The sequence below is a fragment of the Lepisma saccharinum genome, chromosome 12, assembly GCF_977018435.1.
Source record: "Lepisma saccharinum chromosome 12, izLepSacc3.1, whole genome shotgun sequence".
Classification (NCBI taxonomy): Eukaryota; Metazoa; Arthropoda; class Insecta; order Zygentoma; family Lepismatidae; genus Lepisma; species Lepisma saccharinum.
In genome coordinates this window covers 1,954,624-1,981,807 of record NC_139240.1, presented here as the reverse complement: position 1 = coordinate 1,981,807, position 27,184 = coordinate 1,954,624, and positions in this window count along the sequence as shown.

Here is a 27,184-nt window from a genome sequence, read left to right as displayed (position 1 = left end):
GTTAAACAAGTCAATTGTAAACTAGTGGCTTCTGTAGGCCCCTTACGTAATTGAACTTTAGAGTGTTGAAATTTGCTTGTAGTATCACTGTTTGGCGTTCTGAAGAAAAATGTACAGAACATGAACTTCGTGCCATCTGTTGGGCAGCTAGTAAATTAAGAACAATATTGTTAAATGGATAATTTGTAAGGTAATTTATTGTTTAGTCACACTAAGCTTTGTAATAGTTGTCTTTTTAATCTCGTGCCGTACCTTGATCATTAAATCATTCTATTCAATTTATATAGGTCTGTTTATGATATCCGAGCCTTAGCTTTTGTATTTGGTGCTCTAGACCCAGCAAGCCCTGAGAGTATATGCGTTTTGTGTTTTCCGACAAAGAAATTAGTTAGCAGCAATGGGTAAACTTGCACCCCACACGTCTTCCCTTGCATTTAGTGCTAGCGTGGATGAATGTTGCAATATCTAGTCTCACCCAACGTGCCGGTTTTTACCCAGTACTTCTAAAAACTATGCCCCTAGTTGCAAAGAAGTTACCGCAGAGGGGCAGAATGTGTGTGCTGTTATTTGATGAAATTACCATTAAAACCAGTGTTGTGTATAATCAGAAGTATGATGTTATAGATGGATATGAAAATTATGGCCCATCTGTAATGTCTGATCATGAACCAAAGTTAGCATCCAATGCACTTGGTGTTTATGGTCAGAGGCATTTGTAGTAACTGGAAGCAACCGATAGGCTATTTCTTCAGTGTTAATGGTGTTCCCCCTTCAGCTCTACAATCCCTTTTAAAGGAAGCATGCTCAAGGATTGCTGAAGCTGGATTAACATCCGTGGCTGTTGTCTGTGATCAAGATGTCCACAATCAAAGGCTATTTAGACTTAAATGTGACTCCAGGTCATCAGTTTTTTTAGTATGAGGGTCAAAAGATGTTTGCCATGCATGATCCGACGCACCTGTTGAAATCCATAAGGAACAAATCTCCAAAGTACAAAGTACTCTTTGGAGAAGGGCAAGAGAAGTCTGCTTCATTGAGCTTCATTAGGAAACTCCATGAAGTACACTAAAAGCTAAAATATTGCACTTGTCCCAAGCTTTCAAAGCACCATATTGATGTCAGTGGGTTTGCGGCCATGCGTCTCTCCTTGGCAGCACAGGTTTTCAGCCATTCTGTGGCTACAGGTCTCTGCCTGTTGACATGCATTGGCAAATTGTCATCAGAAGCTGCCTTCACGGCAGAGTTTTGTGCAGGAATGGTTGCTTTGTGGGACTCATTCAATAGCCATTCGTTAAAAAATGTCAAAATTTTGGGACGGGCAGTAACAGATAGTGGAATTTTGGAAATAAAGTTGTGAATTACCGTATTTACACATGTATAGTGCACGTGCGTGTATAATTTGAATTTGAATTTAAAATTGTGGGTGCGTCAGCACTAAGGCTATTTTGCACCCGTCACATTATACGGGGTCCAGCCCCTTATCGTTACAAATAACAACTCTATCGTTGCAACTAAATTCATAAAATATTAAAATGTTCTGACTTTCGTTAAAAGCTGAGGCTGTAAAGGGGCACTCAGCACACATAAGGACAAAAAACAGGACAATACAAACAAAATTATACTGACCATGGGGCCAGTCGCCAGAGCCTCGTTAGTCCTCAGTCCAGGGTGCACTAACGTGGAAGTGGCGTGTATAATGCGCACCCTGGTTTTTGATGGGTGAAAGTTACAGAACATTATATTTCGTATATAATGCGCAGTACAATTCAGTTTCAAGAAATGGCTTTCGTAGTTGTAGGTCGTAAAGCTGTTGCTATGCTGATCAAGAGTGAATAACATCACCTATTCAATGAGTCACCTGTTGCTATGTGGACCAAGAGGAGAAAATCCTCTTGTGTAAGCAATAAGTCTCCAACTCATGCCAGCTTCCCCTCTCCCTGCACTGTGTTTATCATCCAAAACCTTTCACTCTTTAACCACCTTATTTATTCTGTAATAATAGAAAGCGACATGAAAATTACATTATAGATTTGCAGTGCTCAGGAAGTTATTTTCTATTTTTTCTCGCCCTACAAATACTGCAGATATGCATCCCATGTGACGGAAGGTGCATGCTCAAATTCCACCAGAGTTGCACTGCTTTTCTTGGTATCGCAGAACATTACATTACAAAGTGAAAAATCATTCCTTCTTTACTTTTTCGTTCGTGGATTTCCCCTATCTTACGTGTCCCTTGCAATTGTTGATATTGCATGATACACGAAAAACTCCTTGGTGATGTTGTTAGCAAAGATCGGTAAGACGCCAGGTGTCTCGGGTTTAAATCCTGGCCTAGACAATGGTGTCATTTGTTATTTCATCATATCATCCTCATCTTCGCGATTAGCCAAAGGTAGCAGAAAAGCAAATTAAAATAAACCAAATCAATCGATCAATTATGGAGATATTTTAGAATGAGTAAGTAATCTTGAATTTCAGTCTGCCCATTATTTGTCTTGGTCAGTTTATAAATACTGTCAATTCTTCTTACAACATCGTAAGTATCATTAATGTTTTGGATTTTGCTCAGGCAAGACTCCCAAGTTGTTGTTTTCAAGTCGTCTCTCTTAACGAGGAAAACGCTAGTGGCAACCCTGCCACGCGCCCCTGATAGTTATGTCAAAGCCAGCGTTTGCTTTGTTGGGTTGCATACGTACAGGATAGATTTTAAGCGCTTATAGCGCAGAAACTAAGCGCTTTCGAGGTAAACTTTATAGGGAAAAGTTACTTGTTTTAATGATATCTACCAGCACCCAAGGATATTTGAAAGAGTTTTGCGACACCCTGTATATATATATATGTATATATATATATATAATTTGGCCAGTAATACATTTTAATTATTGTTTTCTTTCATCCAAAGCACCATAGAAATCAGAACGTTCCTTCATTTTTGTGATGAACTTATTTCAACCGCATTTCACATTAGTGTTGTTATCTTGAATGGAATACTGTTACCATATTGAGAAACTGCAGGATTTAAGCTTTCCAACGATATAATAACATGATAGGTTTCCGTAAACATGAAAAATCAATGCAAGTGTCCCAAAATCATGGAATGACCTTGTATGGTTTCATGTTGGCTGCGTATCAATCCATAAGATTATATTTTATTTAAAGCCTCTCTCATGCTTCATGTTGACCAGGGCATTCAGTTGTTTATCTCAGTTGTCTCAACCTCTGTGGTATGTAAATAATGCACAGTGTTGTGCTTTGCAAACTTCCTGATGTATTCAGGATATAGGAAGTTCCATCATTCTATGGAGTCAGCTGTTTGCAAAAGAGGTAGTAAAAATCACGATTCGGCATGGAGGAAGACCTCCATGGCCTGGGTGATACAGAGGTGAGACAAACTGAGAAGGGACTGACTTTTGATTTGGATTGAGGAGAGAGAGCAGCTTAGAGAAAGGAGTTGAGGGAAAGTGAGGCGAGTCCTGGTCAACCTGCAAGGAAGCCTAGAGAGGACTGACTTTATTTTATTCTTCGAAATTATCATCATTCGTCAGATAGACAGGTAATAATCCTAACCCAGCCATGATTCAGGTTCAAAGGTTCAGAAAACCCAATGAGTGACCATTGTCTTTTCTAGTTGTTAGTTTTGCTTGTTAGGGATTTAGTTTTAGTTCTGCCCTTGGCACTGCCAAGCGTTTAACTCGTCATGTTATCATCATCGAGGATGAAGGATGAATAAGTTACATCACTCATTGTATAATTGTGGAAGTAACTGATTCTGATCCCATCATTCTGTAGAATGACACCTGGTAGAGGTGCTGGGATTTTCATTCATTTCACCATGAAGTAAATGAAAATTGAAAGAATCGTTTCAATAACCAGTTTTAGAGTAACCCCACCCCAAAAATTTTGCTAATTCATCTAGTTTTGTTTTAGTATGTTATTGCCTCAATTAAGTTTGAAAATACATAGGACTTAAAGTTTTTTTGTTAACATTAATAGGGGAAGAAGTTTTATATGCCATGATAGATGTCGAGTTCTAACAGGAGGATGAATTAGATGAAATCTATCGACTTCAAGTCAGGGTCGGTCATCCGCGAAATGTAAAGATGTGGAGGAACCTGCGCCCTAGCTCCATCGCGGTTATCCACGTCGGGCTGGCACTTTGTTATCAGGAGTGTCCGGCATTCCGCATGGCAGAAGGTTTGATGTCGGGTATTAGACTGCCACATTTTGCCAAAAATTAGATCGGCCCAGGGACGTCCGTGGACATTTCCCTATCACTCCGCTCCCGGTAGAGCTGTGGTTCGCTAGCGAATCCGGTACCCTGGCTACAACAGAATTCACACTTGGAAAATTTTTACCATTCCCAGAATTTTAAATAAGGAAGAAGAATAAGGCATTTAGATTCGATGTTTTCTTGAATTTACAGTGGTTTTAGAACGTAAAATGTAGGAAAATTTTTAAATGATCTTGGATACGAAAAATATCACAGCGTTGTTTATGAGGGTTAAAATAATGCAGTAAGCTACGGTAATTTTAAACAGTTCTTTTAATGTTACTGTTCATTTTGCTTAGATTGTGTTGATTGGGGTGTAAGGGTTACGTACGTACCTTCCACGTAGGCGCCCAGAAGTCAACCTCACTTCCACTTAGTGCACCCTGGACTAAAGACTAACAAGGCTCTGCCGACTGGCACTATGGCCAGTATAATTTTGTGTGTGTTGTCCTGTTTTTTGTCCTTGTGTGTGCCCGTTTACAGCCTCAGCTTTTAACAGAAGTCAGAAGATTTTTAGTTATGCAACGTTAGAGTTGTCATTTGTAATGATAAGGGGCTGGCCCCTGTATAATGTGACAGGTGAAAAATAGCTGACACACCCAAATTTCAAATTCAGATTGTGATTAAGCTTACCCTTAACATATTAATTAATTAAAAACGTGGATTAAAAGTGAATATTGAAGCTATATTATGAATGAGGAAAATAAATTAAGAGTTTATTGACTCTGACTCAGTGGCACTATGGTGTATTTTAACGAGTCATAGCAGAAAGTATGCTTGTTTGAGTCAATATTTTGTTATTATTATTAATTGAAATTCCTTAAAACTTTAATTTAAATTTTATTTAAAACTGACCGTAACTTGTATAACGAATACATTGCCTCAATTTTAAATTCATGTTAATATGTAAAGAAACGAAACGCTAATTATATTCCTCGACACGCCGTACAATTAATGTCCGCTATTGCGCCAAGTGTATATAGTTTGAATTGTGAATTTGAATTTGATTTTAAAATTGTCGGAGCGTCAGCACTTAGGCTATTTTGCTCCCGTCACATTATACGGGGGCCAGCCCCTTATCATTACAAAGAACAACTCTAACGTTGCATATTTAAAAATCTTAAAATGTTCTGACTTCTGTTAAAAGCAGAGGCTGTAAACAGGCACTCAGCACAAATAAGAACAAAACAAAGGACATCACAAACAAAATTATACTGGCCATGGGGCCAGTCGCCAGAGCGTCGTTAGTCTTCAGTCCAGGGTGTACTAATGTGGAAGTGAGGTTGACATTTGGGTGTACTACATGCAAGGTCACCCCTTACACCCCTTATATAGTTTGAGATGGTGTACCGTTATTTAGGGTATAAACTGCCCGATTAATTAAAAGTTGTAGTTTAGAAGTTATAGATGTATAAATAGGCTGTAGTGACGAGAAATGTCCGTACACAAATAAGCAGTAGTGACGTGAAAGAGTCCGTACACATACTTATGCTTTAAGCACCACAGTTAGGAAAAGCCGACTTAATATGGATAACTAGAAGCACTTTACATGGCGTGGACGTTTCTCACTTATTAACGAGATTTTTTTTGCTCTTATATATTTTTTTTCTGTCCCACAATATTGTTTTGTTTGACAGTTGAATACTTATCCTTGGCATGTTATAGCTTCGAATGTTAAAAAATTGAAAAGATAGATTGTTTTAAAATTTAAAATATAAATATTGCAATTTTTGCACCAAGTTACGGCATTTATTAATGTTAAAAAAGTTTAACATTTTAAATTTCACTTCCCTCTCCATGTAGGACTGCCTTGACGGGCCGAGGGGGCTTAGTAGGGAGGCCATTTTCATCTCATCATTTCACCCATTCTTCACATCCATATCTCATGTTTTCACCATTCCATCACGTCATTCATCTCCATATCTTTGACCTCCCTGTAACTAAGGTAGGGAGGTCATTTTCTTCTCATCATTTCACTCATTCTTCACATCCATATCTCATGTTATCACCCTTCCATCATGTCATTCATCTCCATATCTTTGGCCTCCCTATAACTAAGGGTCCTGCCGGAGGAGACAACCTCGATAAAAAAACCTATCCCAAGGTGTGAGTTGCACGTGCCGATGGGACAGTGTTGGCTGCAGGGGTAGGTGCAGTCGCGAATGTGGCCTCGGAGATTTCGGTTTGGTCCTCGAGTAACCTCAATTTTTCGGAGTAGGCCTTCCTTGGTATAGAGGACATGTCGAGGCGACAATTTATAGACCCTCTACAATAAAATAATTTTGTATATGGGTAGAAAAAACGACACAAACGGAAGGAAACCCCCAAAACGAGCGCGGACTTCGAGCCTGCTTCATTTGGTGGAAAAGAAAAGTAACGTGCCATGTTATCTTGTGATTAGTATTGTGCAGAAGACCGAGAGTACCGATGAATCTGCAACAACCAAGAAACATGGAGCTGCTACTTTGAAGAACTTGTCACCGTTCCTTATCAAGCAACAGCTAGACTACGCCGCTGGTTCAGATGTTCCAGAAATAAAGAAGCTGAGAAATGAGAGTCTACTTATCCAGACCAAAAACCTTTTAAAGCTAAGGTCTTTGGGCGACTTACCTGTTAATGTTGAACCCCATCGTCAACTTAACAGTAGTAAAGGTGTGATTCGCCACATGGATCTGCTAAATCTTGATAACTGATTGATTGATTGAATTAAAATTTCTGGGTGCGTCGGTACTTACGGCAATTTCGCACCCTTCTATGTATACGGGGAAATGTCCCCTTATCTAAAATTCTGACTGAACCTTTAAAAAAGGGGTGTAGATAGCCCCTTGGGAAAAACTAAAAGTGCAAGGTTGAAAAGAGACCTGCACGAGACAAACACGACACATTAAAAAGTCAGAACAAACAAACTAAAAACCTCCTTACAGACGGTGGAAGAGTCCAGCTCTTCGCAAAGAACTAAAAACATTTGTTAAAATGTTGCTGTCATCACCCATGAGGGATGACAAACAGCCAGAAAGGTTAAAAGTCTGCCGGAGGTAAGCAAGACGGACACATTCAACGAGAATGTGCCGAATGCTTAGTAAAACATTGCAAACACGACACAACGGAGGGTCCAGCCCTTGGAGCAGGTGACCATGCATTAGACGGCTGTGTCCTAGATGCATGCGGGTAAGAACAACTTCTTCTCGCTGAGAGGGACGGGACGAGGAACGCCAAGCACCTATGGTGGGCTTAACAGCGTGAAGCTTGTTCCCCGTTTCCGCATCCCACTCGGCCTTCCAATTGTCAAGAACGCAACAACGGAACACATTCTGCAGGTCGCTAGGTGGCAAAAGGTGGACGAGAATGTCGCCATCTGCATCGCCAGTTGCTTCGTTCCCCTGGATGCCCACGTGGCTAGGGACCTAACAGAAGTGTACATCCGCGCTGGCAGATAAGGACACAAGCCGTCTTAATATGCGTTGCGCTACCGCATACCGGGAATACGGGGAATCCAGAGACTGCAACACGATAGTCGAATCGCAGCACACATGGATTTTCTTCAGACCATTCACGTCTGCAAAGTCCAGTGCCTTTAGAATGGCGTACAACTCTGCCGTATAGATGGAACAGGCAGGAAGTAGTGAGTAACTGGAACTTTGAGATTCTAGGACGAAGGCGCAACCAACAGATTCCACTGTCTTGGACCCATCCGTGTAAAACACATTAAAATTGGGGTGCTTCGCACCAAGTTCTAAAAACCGTTGCTGGTATACAACCATTGGTGTTTCTGCCTTTGGAAGGGTAGTCAGAGAGAAATCGATAGAAGGTGCAGGAAACTCCCAGGTCGGGAGAGGCGGAATGAGTGGAGAAACGCCAGGAAGGTCACTGACAACACCAAGTCCTGACAGGATCTCGTCTGCATGAACACCAAATGGTCTAGTGACACTAGGGTGGAGCCGATACCTTGCCAGCCTAATCTCATCTGAGATGGTGTCAAATGAAGGATGTGAAGGCATCGAGCAAAGATGGAGGAAATAGTTCACTACCAGCCATTGTCTTCGCAGAGGCAGCGACGGCTCAGATGCCTCTACATACAAACTGGCGACTGCACTGGTCCGAAAGGCACCAGAGCACACACGTATACCAGCATGGTGGACGATGTCTCGGATGCGAAGTCTGGATGGGCGGGCAGAAGAATACAAAACACATCCATAATCAAGCTTCAACTTGATCAGTGCACGGTACAGGTGAAGCAGTACCGTCCTATCAGCACCCCAGGAAGTATGAGATAAAACACGTAAAAGGTTGAGAACTCGAAGACAAGAGAACTTTACCTGGCGAAGGTGAGGTAGCCATGTTAATTTCTTATCGAAAATGAGGCCTAGGAAGCGGACCTCATTCACGAAGCACAGGGGAGATTTCCCCATGTACAGGTCAGGATCGAAATGACATGTACGCTGACGACAAAAGTGGACACACACGGATTTCTCGGATGAGGTGAAACCTGTTTTTGAGGACCACTCAACCAAACGGTTTATCGTCAGATGGAGTTGACGAGAAGCAGACGCGAGATTCCGTGAGCGACAAAAGATCGTGAGGTCGTCTACATACAGAAGACCATGTACAGGGGCAACAATGCTTCCCATAACACTGTTCACTGCTATGGCAAACAGTCACACTAAGTATGCGCCCTGCGGGATACCGTTCTCTTGTTCGTGAAGATCCGAAATGGAGTTCCCAACACGTACGCGGAAAAAACGATCTGATAAAAAGTTTTGAATAAAATACGCCATATGGCCCCGGACGCCCCAAGAATGGAGCTGCTTTATAATACCAAAGCGCCACGTTGTGTCATATGCTTTTTGGAGGTCAAAGAAAACTGCAACTAAATGTTCCTTGTTGAGGAATGTGTCCTGAATATGTGTTTCCAGCTGAACCAGATGGTCCAGTGTGGAACGGTTGGAGTGAAAACCACATTGAAAATTACTTATCAAAGTGTTTTCCTCCAAATACCAGGTTAGACGCTTGTTAAGTTAAGGAAATAGGCCTGTAACTCGAGGCTGTGGTGCGTTGTTTACCTGGTTTCAGAATGGGAACAATAATAGCTTCTTTCCAGGAGGTGGGGACAGAGTCCTCCAACCAAAGCCTGTTGAATACCGCCAAAAGGAAATTTCTTGCTCCAATGGGCAGATGACGAAGCATCTCGTAGTGGATCTTGTCCACTCCAGGAGCTGTATTCTTAGAATCTCGAAGCGCCTGACCGAACTCCCATTCAGTGAATGGAGAGTTGTATGGCTCGGTGTTATGACTTCGAAAAACTAGAGGGCGTCGTTCCTGACGCTTCTTCTCACGGCGGAAACGTGGTTCATAATTTTCCATGCTAGACGCATCAGAAAACTGCGTGGCCAAGATATTAGCTATGTCTCCGGAATCGGTGATGTCCCATCGTGCTCGAGAGCACTCAGAATTGTAGAAGAACCCCCCTGGATGCGACGTACTTTGGTCCAAACGGCTTTCGACGAAGCCTGTTCGTCAAAGAAAACACATATTGGACCCAGCATGCCTTCTTACTGGCTCGAATGAGCCGACGGGCACGGGCACGCTTAATGCGAAACTGCTCGTGGTTTGCGGCAGTGTGGTTACTATTGAATCGATCTAGGGTATGATTGCGGTCCTTGATGGCTGCACTGATCTCTGCAGTCCACCAGGGGACTGGGCGTCGCTTCGCAGGTCCACTGGGATGTGGAATGGAGGTGCGTGCAGCATCATGCACTCGTGACACAAAGACATCTAAGGCGTCGATTGGTGGTAAAGTCGACGCAAGATCGACTTCAAGGTCCACTGCACGCTCGAAGGCATCCCAGTCGGCCCGACTGAGATGGCATTGAGGGTGTTGTTCATGTGAGTGCTGAAGGTGTTCGAAAGTTAGAAAGATTGGGAAGTGATCACTCCCACAGAGATCAGGGTGATGGCTCCAAGATGTGGTAGGAGCAAGACTGGGACTGCAGAAGGACAAGTCCAACGCAGAGTGTGTGCCAACGGAATGGAGACGATTGATGAGATGGAATTGTGAAAATGTGAGAGATGGATATGAAGGATGTATGAAATGATGAGATGAAGATGGGATTCCCAGTAAGCCCCCTCGCCCCGTCAAGGCAGTCCTGCATGGAGGGGGCAAAGCCTCCTGTGAATGTGACTGAGTGAAGATGAATGTCGTGACCAACACGGGGAAGAAAGTGCAAGAAGTGAAGAAACTGCTGACCCAACAATTAAAGTGTCCGGTTCATCAATTGAGCCACACTTATTGTCATAAGGGGATCTGAACGATTTAAATCTGTCTAAGCAACACTCTGAACTTTTAGAATCGCGACTGAAAGGTTCGAATATCCTCGCTTGCGATACGAAAGTGTTTTTTTTTCATGACCGCCATACAATTTTCTCAGAATATTTCTCCCACGAAGGAGACATGGTTTTTTGTAATGACATCTCATCCGTTATGGATTGTCTTGGCCATGAATACAGTTCACATGATTGGCGTTTTTTCATCCATTCCAGCAAAGTTAGTATGGAAGCTGTAGTTCTCCATAATGGAAACAAATTCCCATCAGCTCATGCTGTTAACATGAAGGAGACGTATGAGAACTTGAAACAGCTTCCGACAAATATCCAATATGAGATGAGAAATACAAATGGAATATATGCGGAGATCTGAAGGTAATTGCAATTCTCCTTGGCAAGCAGCTTGGGTACACAAAGCATTGCTGCTTCTTATGCGAGTGGACAGCACAGACAGAAAAAAATCACTATTCTGGGAAAAAATGGCCTCTTCACAGTGAATTAGTGCCTAGAGAGAAGAATGTGGCGAACACTCCTCTTGTAGACCCCAAAAATGTGTATCTCCCTCCTCTGCACTTAAAATTGGAACTAATTAAAAACTTTGTGAAAGCCATGGACAGAACTACACGTGGATTCATGTAGTTGCAACACAAATTCCCAAGATTCAGCGATGCCTAAATTAAAAAGGAATATTTGTAGGGCCACAAATAAGGGAAATTATGAATGACGAGAATTTCATTACACAATTAACAGATGTTGAAAAAATGGCATGGTTGTCTTTTACAAGTGTATGTAAAAACTTTTTAGGCAACCATAAAGCAGAGAAGTAACGCGATGTTGTACATGGACTAATTAGATCATACCAACGTATGGGATGCAACATGTTTGAATTTGAATTTGATTTTAAAATTGTGGGAGCATCAGCACTTAGGCTATTTTGCTCCCGTCACATTATACGGGGGCCAGCCCCTTATCATTACAAAGAACAGCTCTAATGTTGCGTAATTAAAAATCTTAAAATGTTCTGACTTCTGTTAAAAGCTGAGGCTGTAAAGGGGCACTCAGCACACATCAGGACAAAAGAACAGGACAATACAAACAAAATTATACTGGCCATGGGGCCAGTCGCCAGAGCCTCGTTAGTCTTCAGTCCAGGGTGTACTAACGTGGAAGTGAGGTTGACATTTGGGTATACTACGTGGAAGGTCACCCGTTACACCCCGGGATGCAACATGTCTCTAATATAACATTTCTTGAATGATCACCTGGACTTCTTCTCAACTAACCTTGGTGCCCTTAGAGATGAACAAAGTGAACGGTTTCACCAAGACATTGACCTAATGGAAAAGCGGTATCAAGGCAAATGGAGTGCAGCAATTGCTGTCCGACTACTGCTGGACCTTACGAAGAGATGTTCCTGAGGCAAAGTTTCGTAGGAAATCGGGAAGGAAACATTTTTAGGTATGTTTCTACACTTTCATGTTATTCAATTTCTTCATTCCTTTGTATACTGACACAGATTTATTACCTTTTACGTTTGTAGCACTTTTGTGAAAGCGAGTCCTTTCGACCAATGCATATAGAACATAGGCTGAGGTAGGAAAATACAAAAAACATTTTTACAGGAAATCTGAGCCCGATGGAGAAATTCTGAAATTAGATCTGCATTCAGGGGCTTAGCAACTTCTAGAAACAGCTTGTTTTGTTATTGTAACATTGACAAATATTTTTTTGTAGACCAGTGTTATTATTACGGGTTTATTATTAGCAACGTTTATTATTAGTATTTTTACAATTTTCGTAATTTGTTACTGTAAATTTGAACTCAAGAAATTCGTTACTTATGAAAGTGTACCAACGAATTAGCCTTAAGTGAGCTTAAAAATGATCCACCTGCTGTGGAACAGCTTTATGATGATGATGCATCACTTGTCGAAGTGGTACCATTAAATGTAATTCACCCGCCAATACCTCCACCCCTCCCTCAGTCCCGTATTATTCAGCAAAGTGTAAAAGAAGTAGTTCAAGATCCGTCCCGAAATATTGTAGTCATCAAAGACGACGTTATAGATTTGCCTAAAAATATTGTATCTGTGAAAGATAAAGATCATAAGTTTGCCGTAAGCAATGGTCCAAGTTTTAATCAAAACAGCCGCAAAGTTGAAAATGAATTGATTAGTTTGCCCTGTGTACCGTCACTTGCAAACGTTAAAGATTTATTTGAAAGTCAGCCAACTGTAAAAGTCGAAAATGCTCCAAGTTTTACTCAAAAAGCAGAAAGTAAGCCAAATTCTCAGGTTCCCAAACCTGTTGTATCTTTTACTGATCATATTTTTTATGACCACATGTTTGCCTAAAATTTATTATATACATTACGTATTATTTTTTATTTTTTTTTGGAAGTTAAAATCCTTATTGAAGTTTGATTGTATTTTCTGTAAAGTTTATTAGTCCATTATTTTTGCTTGCACCTTCCCAAGTCGTCGTTATTATGCAATCATGGAAGTGTTCGAGTTTTCCAGCCGCGGGCTGACAGCGCGACAATTTTCAATTTCCCTTCCCTCTTGCCTCGACCTCATTTCAAAGTCCTTGGCATTTTTTCTTTTGACTCTTGCAGCTTTTACTAAACTTTGTTCGTAGTAATTTAAAGTTTCATCAACAATAACGCGTCACGCAGCGACTCAGCGAATCCTAGCTCTCCATTTCCTTCTTACTTCCCTCCTCCCGTCATATTTTTAGTGTCCAAGCGGGAGATTTTTTTTTTTTTGCCCATTGCTTGATGCGTCGATACTTTCGCCCGCTATTCCGACGGAACCCGAAGTCGCCCGAACCTTGCCGCCAGGCAGCAAGCTTTCTCGCTGTCCCTGTAAATAACTCAGCTCAGTTGATTCAAGTGATGCATATTTTATTTGATCCAGTGGCGTTCGCCCTTTAAATTTCCAAGGGGCCAGTTTAGTTAAGGATATAGCCATCAGAAATTGTTTTTCACGATAGAATTTCATATCAACAATGTTAGGGATATTTTAGTTTTACATAGATCAAATTTTGCCATAACCGTCGCATTTATGCACTTAAGATTAATTACGACCAATAATTTTAACAAAGGAACAACAAGACAAGAGTTTTTCTTTGAGTTGTTCTTGCAACTTCGTTTATAATAAATATGTTTATTTTAAGTAATTTTTGGGGGGAACAGACTCGCATTTCATTAGAATCAGGATAAAACCAAACGAAATTTAGATAGAAATCACGGAAATTTTTATAAAAGGGCAATTTTAGCATTTTATGCACATAGATTAATCAGAATTTACAGCAACATGCCCCAGGCTAGACTCGGCGATTAGCACAGGCATGTGCGGCAAATATCGCCACGGCACCGTTAGCCTTTCCAAATGTTAACAGTGTGGACTACCACAAATGTTATAATTTGAAAATTTATTATTACGAAATTCAGTTTATTTACCCTATTGTCACCTTATTCGACGAAAAACCGACGATTTCGGCAGCCGAGGTAGGCATCTACCAACCACAGGAGTTACCGTGCCGGAAGAGCTCCCGAGGTGCCCAGTCATACCAGATATCCGGGGGAGAGTGCGACGCCACCATATCCCCGGAATCTTGGCCACGGGCCCAACAGCTATCAACAAGACGTTTTAGGGATGCTAGAGAGACTACCGGTATTCGGTAGCGACGCCGGAGGATGGAGCTGACTAGCATCCCCATTCGTCCTTGCCATGATCTGCTAATCCGTGCCAGGTCGATATATTTGGCCAGATTTTCTTCTACATCCGGGAGCTCTTCCAGCGTTTTCATGTAAACGACACCCTCTTGTATACCTCCCATGGCTGATCACTAACTAACTGTATTGGTTTCAGTGTTACAGTATCTTGTTACGATCAAGAAATGTTGGTAAATTTTCGTGATTTTATTTTTATTTTTGACAACCCTCGTATAAATTATTTTGAGTTCAAATCTTTTTATATGCATATTTTGTTTCTTGTTAAAATTGTAACACAGTTTCTGCCAAGCGAAAAAGAACGCAAAGCAAGTTGAAGCTTGCATTCCTTTTCTTTCTTATCAACAATGGGTTCTTTTTCGTTCGGCGCTGTGCAGTTTTGTAAGTAAGTTTAGCTTTCATTATGTTTCTTGATATGCTCTTTTTCAACGGGGTAATTGTTTAGGCTAAAAATAACTTTCAGTATGTCTAAATCTTTTGTTCAAGGGATAGAATTGCGCAATCCCGCGAGTTTAAATACCAGCTGTTTCACTGGCAAAAATACTTTTCCGATTTTTAAGGTATTCACCTCGCGCGTCGGGGTCCGGAGCTGCGAGAATACGGGCATTGTGTGGGGAGTGGCTGGTCAGCTCTTCCTTACTCAATGTCCGATGTTTTCCGCAATCTACCTTTGGAGACTAGTGTTGGTCAGCACGGTCTCTAAAGGGGATGTTGCGTGCTTGTATATATTTAATTCTTATATAAATATATAACCTAAATAATTAAGAATCAATAACTATTATAAATTTAGCTGGGGTTTGCACTGGTCAATGTGACTCTGATATTTAATCATGATAAATAAATTACGTTCATCTAAGTTATACAATCTTCTTGTATAGTTAATTTTTTATAAATATAAAACATTCGGAATTCTCCTGGTCAGGAGGTTCTATTAATAAATGTATTCTTAGTCATTTTTAAACCGAGAACACACTCCTGGTCAGGAGGTGCAAGTAAATAATCTTTCGGAACTTTCCTGGTCAGGAAGTTCATTAACCCTGGAATAGTACCTAAAAAAATCTATGTTTAATGGTACCTATACGTCCCATAGACGTACACATAAAAAAAAGTTACTATACCCTCTATAAATGATTTAATTTTTTTCCATACTCTTCTCGCTGCATTTTAGATACTTTTTATTGTTAATGAATATAATTAAAATAACATTTTTCCGTAAACTCATACATTTTAAACATTTATAAACTAGGTTGCATAGAAAGAGTCATAATATATATGCAAATACGAGTAGGTAACTCGAACAGCAAGAAAATAATAAACAAATAAAGATTATACTTAGGTATAAGACAATCCCTTTAACTAGGAAATGGATGTAAAAGTATTAATGAAGAATACATGAACTAAAATTTACTCTCTATCACTAACAAACAGTCATTTAGACTAGCCACAATAACTAGAAAAAACTTCATGAATAAAAATGTTCACTCCTCCTTCCACATCCAGAACAGTAAATAGTTACAAACAAATCAGTCTTTAAATTATCATTTTTTACAAATGTGGCAAACGATGAAAGAATGCTCGCCACAGATAGGCTTTTTGCAGTTACAGCAGATCATTTTACTCATCCTTCTCTTTGTATACGAGCAGTAAGTACAGTACTGCCTCTTTCCAGATTTCGCTGCAGGTTGAACCACAACAGGTGGATCCACAACGCCAAGGCAATTTTGTATGCTGCTTCTTAGAGTGTGAGGCATATGTGGCTGTTTCATTCGTTCCTTCATCCATGGAAACGTTAGTTGATTTGCCAATTTGATGAGGAACTGAAATCTCGACAAAGGCTTTGCGTCGTCATCTTTTTTCTTTTTCTTGTAAAAGTTGAGCACATATATTATGTAAGAGTTGTAGCATGCAATATTGAGCATGTTGTAGAACTGGTTCATTGGCCACCTTCTTGTTTTTCGTATGCAAGAAGTATTCGTGACACACTGGTCAAAGGCATCAACTGCTCCCTTTGTTTGATTATAACACAGAATTACCTCAGGCTTCATACTGTTTTCATTTATTGCATCGTCGTCATGCATTGTGGAAATAAGAGTGACCAGTTTGTTAACACGTGGAGTAAATGAAACTGCTGTCAGATCCTCATGAAAAAGAAAGAGCGATGACTGAGGAGGTCGTGAAAGATAACTGGGGTCCACAAACTCCTTAGGAAACTCAGGTTTATTTTTCTTCGTCGTCCCAATCATTGTGAGGCCTCTTTCTGCCATTTTCTTAGCTAACTGGATGCTGGAAAACCAATTATCCATTGTAACATTACGACTTGAATTTTGGATGATGTCTGTTAGCTTTTCAACAAAGTAATCTGCTGCAGGCGTGCCTGAAGGTGTAGTTCCTTTACCAAGGTACGGGATCGCATTTACCATGTAATTCGTTCCTTGGTCGCAAAGCATCACAATTTTTATCCCATACTTTGCTGGTTTGTTTGGGATGTACATTTTGAACCCGACTCGTCCTCGGAATGGCACTAGTTGCTCATCAATTGTCATGTAGGCACTTGGTTCATAATTTGATATGCATTGCTCAATCAGCATGTTCCATATATCCCGTACGGGTGCAAACTTATCAGTTATCTTCCTTTCCTCACGAGTTTCTCGAGAATCAAAGCGAAGAGTGTTGAGCAAGAAGTGATGTCTCTGCACAGAAAATGATGCATGGTATTTTTCGCCGCATTCCTTTGTGTCATGTAATGTTTGTAACTTCATATGGTTGTCTTTCTTGGCCCCTGCGAGAATTGTCACACCGAGGAGTGCTCTCAGTTCAGCCAATGAAACGTCCTTCAAAGCAGAAGCATTCTTGTTTTTATAAGACTCCCTTTGTCTTGCAATTTCCTCATTTGTGTTGTGCAGGATCATGTCCAACATTGTTGAGGTAAAGAAGACGTTAAAACATTCAACAGGGTCAGAAACATCTACAGCTTCGTTTTTTGTTTTTCGTTTGACATGTACAATGTTTTTAGCTGCGGCTTTTCCAGATGTGTTAGAAATGGGAACAGTTTTCCAAGCAAACCCGTTACGCCCGAACATATCGTCACATTCAGGTTTTAATCTTTTGTTTGTTGAATGGTCATTTCCTTCGGCTGACCTCTTCCTCTTTTCACCTGACTTTGGAGGTTGTTTTGCAGGTCCTGACTTTTGCTTGCCTTCAGCTCTTGACGAACTTGATTTAGAAACAGCTGAAGGCCGAGATGATTGTGCTGCTGATTGAATGATGGCCTCCTCGATATCTTCTTCTTCTGACGAAGGTTCATAGTCTGGGTCCAAGTCGGTATCGTCAGGATCCTCAGGAAAGGCATCTTGATCCACTTCAATTTCGTCTTCAACCTCGCTGCAATCGGATTCATCTAACTGAAGTTGCAGTTCTTGTAAAATCTCATCTTCAGTAGTGAATGTTTTGTTTGTGTTTGTGCCAGACATCTGGAACAATAAGGTAGGTACCTATGTAATCATAAACTCATCAACGGTACCAACACGCCTGGCAAACGTAGGAACACTACCTCATGAATGGTACCAACACGTCTGGCAAACGTAGAAACACTACCTCGTGAATGGCACTAATACGTCTGGCAAACGTAGGAACACTACCACATGAATGGTACCAATACGCCTGACAGGCGTAGGAAAATTTACGTTAAATGGTATCAATACGTCTCACAGGCGTACTAGGTTTTGGAAAAAACAAAACACTGATCTTGACGTGAACTGCTCGGCAATCTGAGGAACACTGACTTGCCAAGAGAGTTTCCGTTGAAGCATACCTGGGAGGCGGGAGTAAGGTTCCCCCCCGAAACAAGATGGCCGCTGTTCTTCCACTGAACTACGTCTCTTAGACGCATAGGTACCATTCCAGGGTTAAATAAATTTGAAATCTTTGGTAACATTAATTCGAGAGCACACTTCTGGTCAGAAGGTGTACTTTAATATCTTTGTGAATAAAGGATACTTATCCGTTCGGAGTCTGAATACTTGCGACATTGGGATAAAGTTAATGGTTTCATTTATTGGTTGGTTGTTGTAGAAATTATTGGAATAGCTAAATTAAGTTATAAGCGGAATATATTTTTTTAAATCCCTAAGTGGTGGTCTATTATTCTGCTTTTATGATACGAGTAACCGGTGGCGTTTATAAAGGGTAGACATTTGTTCCCCTACTATGTTAAGAGAATTCCACGTGGACATTTGTAATGTATGTGGCTGAAGTGGCTTTTAGAAAGGGTAGAGAATGGTTCCCCTGTTATTGTATTATGAATGTTTTGAGGTAGACCCTGATGTTGGTAGTTTACCTCTTGAATTCCAAAGAACATAAATGTAAGAGTTAAAAGATTATCGAAACAGGAATATAGAGTTTATGACTAATAACATATTAATATATTTTGTTCTGGTAAAATTTTAGATACCAGTTGTAACTTCGAAATTTTTGTGAAATTATTACCCAGTTGTTGAAACCAAATTACTGTGGTATTAAATCTTGAATGGCTTAGGATATGTAGCAGAAAAGAGAGTGCTCTTGGCTTTATGGTTATTTAGTATCAAGCTTCTTCCAGATAACTGAAGTTGTTAAGTAATTTTGTTTGCATTTTAACATGACCAGATGTTTGCATAATTTTCTTTTTACACCAACTATGCTGGAGACCTGTAAAATCTTCAATTACTTTAAAAAATAAGAATCATCTTTGTGTTATTTTCGGTGGTGGTTACTTTTGGAATTGAGATGCTTCGTTCCCCTGGATGCCCACGTGGCTAGGGACCCAACAGAAGTGTACATCCGCAGCGGGAGGTAAGGACACAAGCCGTCTGAATATGCGTTGCACTACCGGATGCCGGGAACACGGAAAATCCAGAGTCTGCAACACGCTGGTCGAATCACTGCACACAAAGACTTTCTTCAGACCATTGACGTCTGCAAAGTCCAGTGCTTTTAGAATGGCGTACAACTCTGCCGTATAGATGGAACAGGTAGGATGTAGCGAGTAAATGGAACTTTGAGAGTCTAGGACGAAGGCGCAACCAACTGATTCGACTGACTTGGACCCATCCATGTAAAACACATTAAAATTGGGGTGCTTCGCACGAAGTTCTAATAACCGTTGCTGGTATACAACCATTGGTGTTTCTGCTTTTGGAAGGGCAGTCAGAGAAAAATCGATCGAAGGTGCAGGAAACTCTCAGGTAGGGATAGGCGGAATGAGTGGAGAGCCGTCAGGAAGTTCACTGTCAACACCAAGTGCTAACAGGATCTCGTCTGCACTTACACCAAATAGTCTAGTGACACTAGGGTGGAGCCGATACCTTGCCAGCCTATTCTCGTCTGACACGGCATGATACTTTGATTTGATTTGAATTTAAAATTTTGGGAGCGTCAGCACTTAGGCTATTTTGCTCCCGTCACATTATACGGGGGGCCAGCCCCTTACCATTACAAATAACAACTCTAACGTTCCATAACTAAAAAAATTAGAATGTTCTGACTGCTGTTAAAAGCTGAGGCTGTAAAGGGCACTCAGCATTTGATTTGATTTGAATTTAAAATTTTGGGTACGTCAGTACTAGGGCTATTTTGCACCCATCTCACTATACGGGGTCCAGCCCCTTATCTTTACACATAACAACTCTAACGTTGCTTAATTAAAATCGTAAAATTTTAAAATGTTCTGACTTTCGTTAAAAGCTGAGGCTGCAAAGAACACAGCACAAATAAGGACAAAACACAGGACAACACAAACAAAATTATACTGGTCATGGGGCCAGTCGCCAGAGCCTCGTCCAGGCACTCAGCATACATACAAGGACAAAAAAACAGGACAATACAAACAAAATTATACTGGCCATGGGGCCAGTCGCCAGAGCCTCGTTAGTCTGCAGTCCAGAGTGTACTAATGTGGAAGTGAGGTTGACATTTGGGTGTACTACGTGTAAGGTCACCCCTTACACCCCGCCTGGAGATGTAATTCACTGATTGATTTAGTTTATTTTTTACTTCGCTTTCCTGAAACTTTTGGCTAATCACTAAAATTAGGATGAGAAATAATATGATGAAATCCATGAAGGAACACAAAGAATATTCCATGCCGGAATTCAAACCTGGGGCCCCTGGTATTGTGGCATGTTGTGCTAACCACTGCAGCATGGAGTTCAGCTGGAGTTGTAAATTTCAAAATGATTCATATCAGTATTTTACGTGAACAGTGAATGCAAATATGCACAAAAAATATCAAAAATATACACTAAGATATGCATGAACAATCACACTTTTTATTGTCTAATACTTGGCGAAGTTCTTCTAATGCTATATTGGCAACACAGTGAGTTTCACTGGGCAAAGTTTGCGATACTTCGCCCAACAAGGACAGTGATTGCTGCAAAGGATTATTACGGGACTCTGTGTAATAATTGCAGGTATACTCGAGAAGTAGTAGTGTAGACACTTAATTTCGTTCTCAATGCCACTTCTAGAGATACATTTCTGTTGACACAGATGTGATGTGATGTGAATTTAAAATTTTGGGAGCGTCAGCACTTAGGCTATTTTGCTCCCGTCACATTATACGGGGGCCAGCCCCTTATCATTACAAATAACAACTCTAACGTTGCATAACTAAAATCCTTAAAATGTTCTGACTTCTGTTAAAAACTGAGGCTGCAAATGGGCACTCAGCACACACAAGGACAAAACACAGGACAACACAAACAAAATTATCCTGGCCATAATGCCAGTCGCCAGAGCCTCGTTAGTCTTCAGTCCAGGGTGCACTAACGTGAAAGTGAGGTTGACAGTTGGGTAGAAAATCACCCCTTACACCCCCTGTTGACACAGAAATAGCGGCTGCATCTTCTGGTTTTAGTGAGTTTTCGACTGACTTCATTTCATTGAACTTTTCTGCATAATATGACACAGTTTCTAGCCACGAGCCCCATTGTGTTAATACCGGTTGCGGAGGTAACGGAACATTTTTTGCCAGTTCGCAAAAGAGACGTACTCGCGAAGGAGCTTTCACAAATACTTTCTTTACATTTGATACAAGTGCGTCTACTTCCGGGTATTGGTATCAGATTATTTCTGCAAAGTGATGAAGACCGCGTGAAAGACAAATCAGATGGACTAATTTAGGATACAACACTTTCAAACCAGATACTGCTTTGACAATGTACGGGGCTGCGTCAGTAACAAAGAGTAAAACTTTTGATTTGAATTTAAAATTTTGCGTGCGTCAGCACTAAGGCTATTTGGTACCCGTCACATTATATGGGGTCCAGCCCCTTATCGTTACACATAACAACTCTAACGTTGCAGAACTAAAATTATAAAATATTAAAATCTTCTGACTTTTGTTAAAAGCTGAGGCTATAAAGGAGCACTCAGTACGAAGGACAAAACACAGGACAACACAAACAAAATTATACTGCCCATGGGGCCAGTCGCCACAGCCTCGTTAGTCTGCAGTCCAGGGTGTACTATGTGGAAGTGAGGTTGACTATTGGGTGCACTACGTGGAAGGAGCACCCCTTACACCACAAGAGTAACACATTATCATACTGGATGTGATCTGGCCACAAGAAAGTTAACAAATCGTTAAAGAATTTGGCAATTGTGGAATGATTCACTTTCTCAAACACCTCGATATTCAGTAAATAGGGTTTACTACTCACCTTCATTGCATCAACAACAGCATTGCAAACACAATGTCCTGCCGCACCAATAGTCTCATCGATCGACATCCATATTTTCTCGTGCTTCAACGCTTCCCGAATTTCTCCCATGACCTCATTAAAACAAACAGGCACATAAGTTTTTACGTAGCGTTGATTCCTCTGTCAGTCACTGTTTTCTATTCACTTCTGAACATCGTAGGAATCAATTCGTATGTGATTCTACGAAGTAAAGTAGATAGAATGAATCGGTTCCTGAAGAACCTTTCAAGTGATCTGTGTTGTGAATATATGGAATACCGTGCTACTCTAGATTGTATTCCCCGTGGTATTAGGCTAAGGCTTCAGGAATTTCAAGGAATTCGCAACGTGAAGTGCTCAAACAGAATCTGATTGCGTAGGAAGATGTAGCTACTGTGACAGAAAGAAGAACAGGAAGACTAAGACAAAATGCATTCACTGTTCACATTATATCCATCTGCCATGAACACACGGTTTTTTTCATGTATTGAATGTGCAAATGGAAGTCTTGATGCTGGTGAAGGTGGTTCGGAGTAAACAAGTGAAAAAATGGATTTGAAAAAGTACCAAATATACAGTACTTTATATATTTTAGTGTCATAATTTTGTCCTCATAAAATCCATGCAACAAACATTTAAAAAACATGTTACTTTCATAGTTACTTTTATATATTTCAAGCACAAGAGTGAATAAAATCAAAATTATTATGTACAAGATATTTGTAACATACTGTCTTTTTAATATTATAGCTTTAAAAACTAAAGAACATTTTAAAAATATATTCAGCATTTCTAGACTTATAGTCGTTTTATATATGACCACATTTATTTTGAGTATAATTTAATGTGTATTAAAGTTGCAGCTACAAAAGTAAAGGAGTAGGTAGTTTGATATATGAAACTAAAGGAAAATAACAAACACTGCTTATTTTTTAAAAAAATAACAGACTTGAAGTACCCTCCATTGAATCGTATGCATTCCTGAATATGAACACACACATGATCCATAACTTTTGAAAGTGTTTCATTTTATCAAGTCAATTTAATTTCTTATGGCTCTTTTCAAGTCCAGTAACTTGTTTGTTTTCGTAGCGTAGACTTTAGACTTTAAGTACCACATAAACAAAATCTGGAGCAGTTAAGTCTGGGGAACGAGGAGGCCAGTGAAAGTCACCCAACCTCAAAATCACATGATCTGGAAATTTCTGTTGCAATAATTGAATTGTTTCATGACTAGTGTGGCTTGTTGCACCGTCTTGTTTAAAAAAACGTGTCCTCAAAATTGGGCTTTCGACGCTGTAACTCAGGAAACAAAAATGCTCTTAACATTTGTCTGTAATGATCACCGTTAACGGTTACAGTAACACCATTTGCGTTTTCAAAAAAAAAAAATATGAGCCTTTGATTTGATTTGATTTTGAATTTAAAATTTTGGGAGCGTCAGCACTTAGGCTATTTTGCTCCCGTCACATTATACGGGGGCCAGCCCCTTACCATTACAAATAACAACTCTAACGTTGCATAAGTAAAATCTTAAAAGCTTAAAATGTTCTGACTTTCGTTAAAAGCTGAGGCTGTAAAGGGGCACTCAGCACACATAAGGACAAAAGAACAGGACAACACAAACAAAATTATACTGGCCATGGGGCCAGTCGGCAGAGCCTCGTTAGTCTTCAGTCCAGGGTGTACTAACGTGGAAGTGAGGTTGACATTTGGGTGTACTATGTGGAAGGTCACCCCTTACACCCCGTGGGCCTTTGATCTATGATCTCGATAATGCACACCATACAGTAACTTTTTCACTATGGATTTCATTAGGGTTTTCTCCAGTCCATATTCTCACATTCTGCTTATTCATATAACGGATAAGTGAAAATGAGCTTCAGCGGTCATTATGAACCTCTGTCCAAAATTCGGATTAGTGTTAAGTCCAATCATTGTGTTGCAAAGCGCTAAACGTTTTTGAAAATCAGTCTGTTTCAACTGATGGGATACCTGAAGTTTGTACGGAAACAAGTGCAAATCGTTTCAAAGGATTTTGCGCACTGTTTCTCTATTGACACCAACTTCTTGTGACAACCTTCTTGCATATTTCCTTGGGCTGTTCGTGATTGCAACTCTCACCCTTTCAATTGTTTCTTCATTGCTCACAGATCTCTGCCTACCAGTATGTTTAGCATCAGTTACACTGCCTCTGTTTCTATGGGATGCAACATATCGCAGAAATGATAATCTCGAAGGACACGCACGACCGCCAAACCTTGCACGGAACCTTCTTTGAGCAGTGATCACCGACTAATTGCTTGCGAAATAAAATTCCACTATTGCTGCTCGCTGTTGTGCACTCCACCTATCCATGTTACACCACAAAATTCTGCAAAGATCGATCTTTATATTCACTTGGAATGAAAACGAAAAACCAAACTACAAGGGTCGTTCAAGGTTGACCGGGACTTTTATTTCTGCAGAGGAAATAGGTAGCAGAAGAAACACCAAACTATGTCAGTTTTTCAAAGTATTCTCCGTGCGCGCCGAGGCACCGTTGCCATCGTTCTGGCAGCTCCCAAATTCCTTTGGCGTAGAAAAAACTTGGTTTTGTCGTAGGCACTGGAGGACATCACTCCGCAGTGCTACGTCTGTCGTGAATTTCTTCCCTCCCAGATGGTCTTTAAGGAGTGCAAACAAATGATAAGCACTGGGGGCTAAATCCGGACTGTAGGGGGATGGGGCAGAACTTCCCAGCGCATGTCGGCCAGAGTTGTTGTTGTCACATTGGCCGTGTGAGGGCGGGCATTGTCATGGAGAAGAATGACATTTCCAGACAACATCCCAGGTCTTTTCTTGCGAATGGACTTTCGTACAGCACCACTCAACAATGTGGAGTAATACTGGGCATTAATCGTGCTCCCTTTGTCCAGAAAATCCACATGGATAACGCTCTTCATGTCCCAGAAGACACTTGCCATGATCTTTCCAGCGGACGGCTGCGTTTTGCTTTTCTTGGGGCCGGGGAACCTTTATGCCGCCACTCCATGCTGCGTCTTTTGGTGTCTGGGGTTGAATTGTGCAACCATGTTTCATCACACGTGATGATGGATTGCAACAATTCATCACCTTCTGCTCGAAACCAATTCAGAAGCTGTTCACAGACCGTCCTGCGTGTCCACTTCTGATCGAATTTCAGCTGGCGGGGAACCCACCTTGCACAGATTTTGCGGAAGCGTAAGTGGTCGTAAATGATTGTCTCAACACTCCCGACACTGATATTCACCTCGGCAGCAATATCCCGCACTGTTACTCGCCGGTTCTCAAGAATCATTTGCTCAACACGTGCGATATTCACTGGTGTGACTCCAGTCGGGCGAATGTGTCCATGCGCTTCATTTGTCACCAGCTCCCGTCCTTCGCGAAACTGCTCACACCATTCGTACACTCTTGTCCGCGACATCGTTTGTTCACCATACTGTGCTTGCAATCGTCTGAAAATCTCAGCTGGTTTCACTTTCTCCTTTACGAGAAATTTGATTACACACCGCTGACCCACAGCCACAGACACACTGCTTGCCGCCATGTTCGCTGCAACTGCTGCGCATGCGCGAAATACGTCGTGCCGGGCGCTAGTTACTCGCGAAGGAATACATTACGTCACCCGCACGTTTCATCATGATCCGGCTATTCATCGATTTTTTACGTACGAAAATCTCGGTCAACCTTGAACGACTCTTGTAGTACCACAAAACTTACAATATAAATGTGGCCATTAATTAATTGTCACCCTATATTAAAATACATTGTATATTGTATTGTATTAAAAGATAAAAGAAATGATGAAAATGAGAATAAAAATACAAAAAAAAGGGGTGTAAGGGGTGACTTTCCACGTAGTACACCCAAATGTCAACCTCACTTCCACGTTAGTGCACCCTGGACTTAAGACTAACGAGGCTCTGGCGACTGGCCCCATGGCCAGTATAATTTTGTTTGTGTTGTCCTGTTCTTTTGTCCTTATGTGTGCTGAGTGCCCCTTTACAGCCTCAGCTTTTAACAGAAGTCAGAATTTTTTAAGATTTTTAATTATGCAACGTTAGAGTTGTTATTTGTAGTGATAAGGGGCTGGCCCCCGTATACTGTGACGGGAGCAAAATAGCCTCAGTGCTGACGCTCCCACAATTTTAAAATCAAATTCAAATTCAAAATTCAAAAATACAAAAAATGATTAAAAATATGATCAAAGAAGCACAATGAACATAAATAATCGAGCGCGGTCTTTTTTACCGAACGCAAGTCCTTGTGTAACATGTCGCCACATGAGTTCTGTCGGGTTAAGTAACCCTCTATAAATTATTGTTCTTTTTCTGTCATAATTTAAATCAGAATTGAATTTAGGGCTATGTACTGCCCTCACTTTTGAATTTGAATTTAAAATTTTGGGTGCGTCGGCACTTAGGTTATTTTGCACCCTTCACATTATACGGGGGCCAGCCCCTTATCATTACAAATAACAACTCTAACATTGGATAACTAAAAATCTTAAAATTTTCTGGCTTCTGTTAAAAGCTGAGGCTCTAAATGGGAATCAGCACACACAAGGACAAAAACAGGACAACACACACAAAATTATACTGGCCATAGTGCCAGTCGCCAGAGCCTCGTTAGTCTTCAGTCCAGGGTGTACTATGTGGAAGTGAGGTTGGCTTTTGGGCGCCTACGTGGAAGGTACCCCTTACACCACTGCCCTCACTTTTATTCATCTGCATAACAGAAAATAAAGGTTTTTTTACTGGGTCAATGCCCAGCGACCCTTTAAAGGGACACCTAAATTGTTACTGTTGTTGTAATGACAGTCAAAAACTTTTTCACTTTCATGATTTTAGTTAACAGATGATCCATTTTACTGTCATTACACGTAAATAATATTAAAAGAAATAATTAAAACCATTAAATAATTCATAAATTACTTACCAAAATCCCTCCATAGCTGCCATATTGCAGAATTATAGACTTCAACTGTATGTAAAACACAAAAACTGGAATGAAGTAACAAAAGCGAACAATGGACTAAATAGACCATTGTTCTGACAATGCAATCATACCAAAAAACAACCAACATAACAATGGATGTAGAAATTTTCAGTTTCA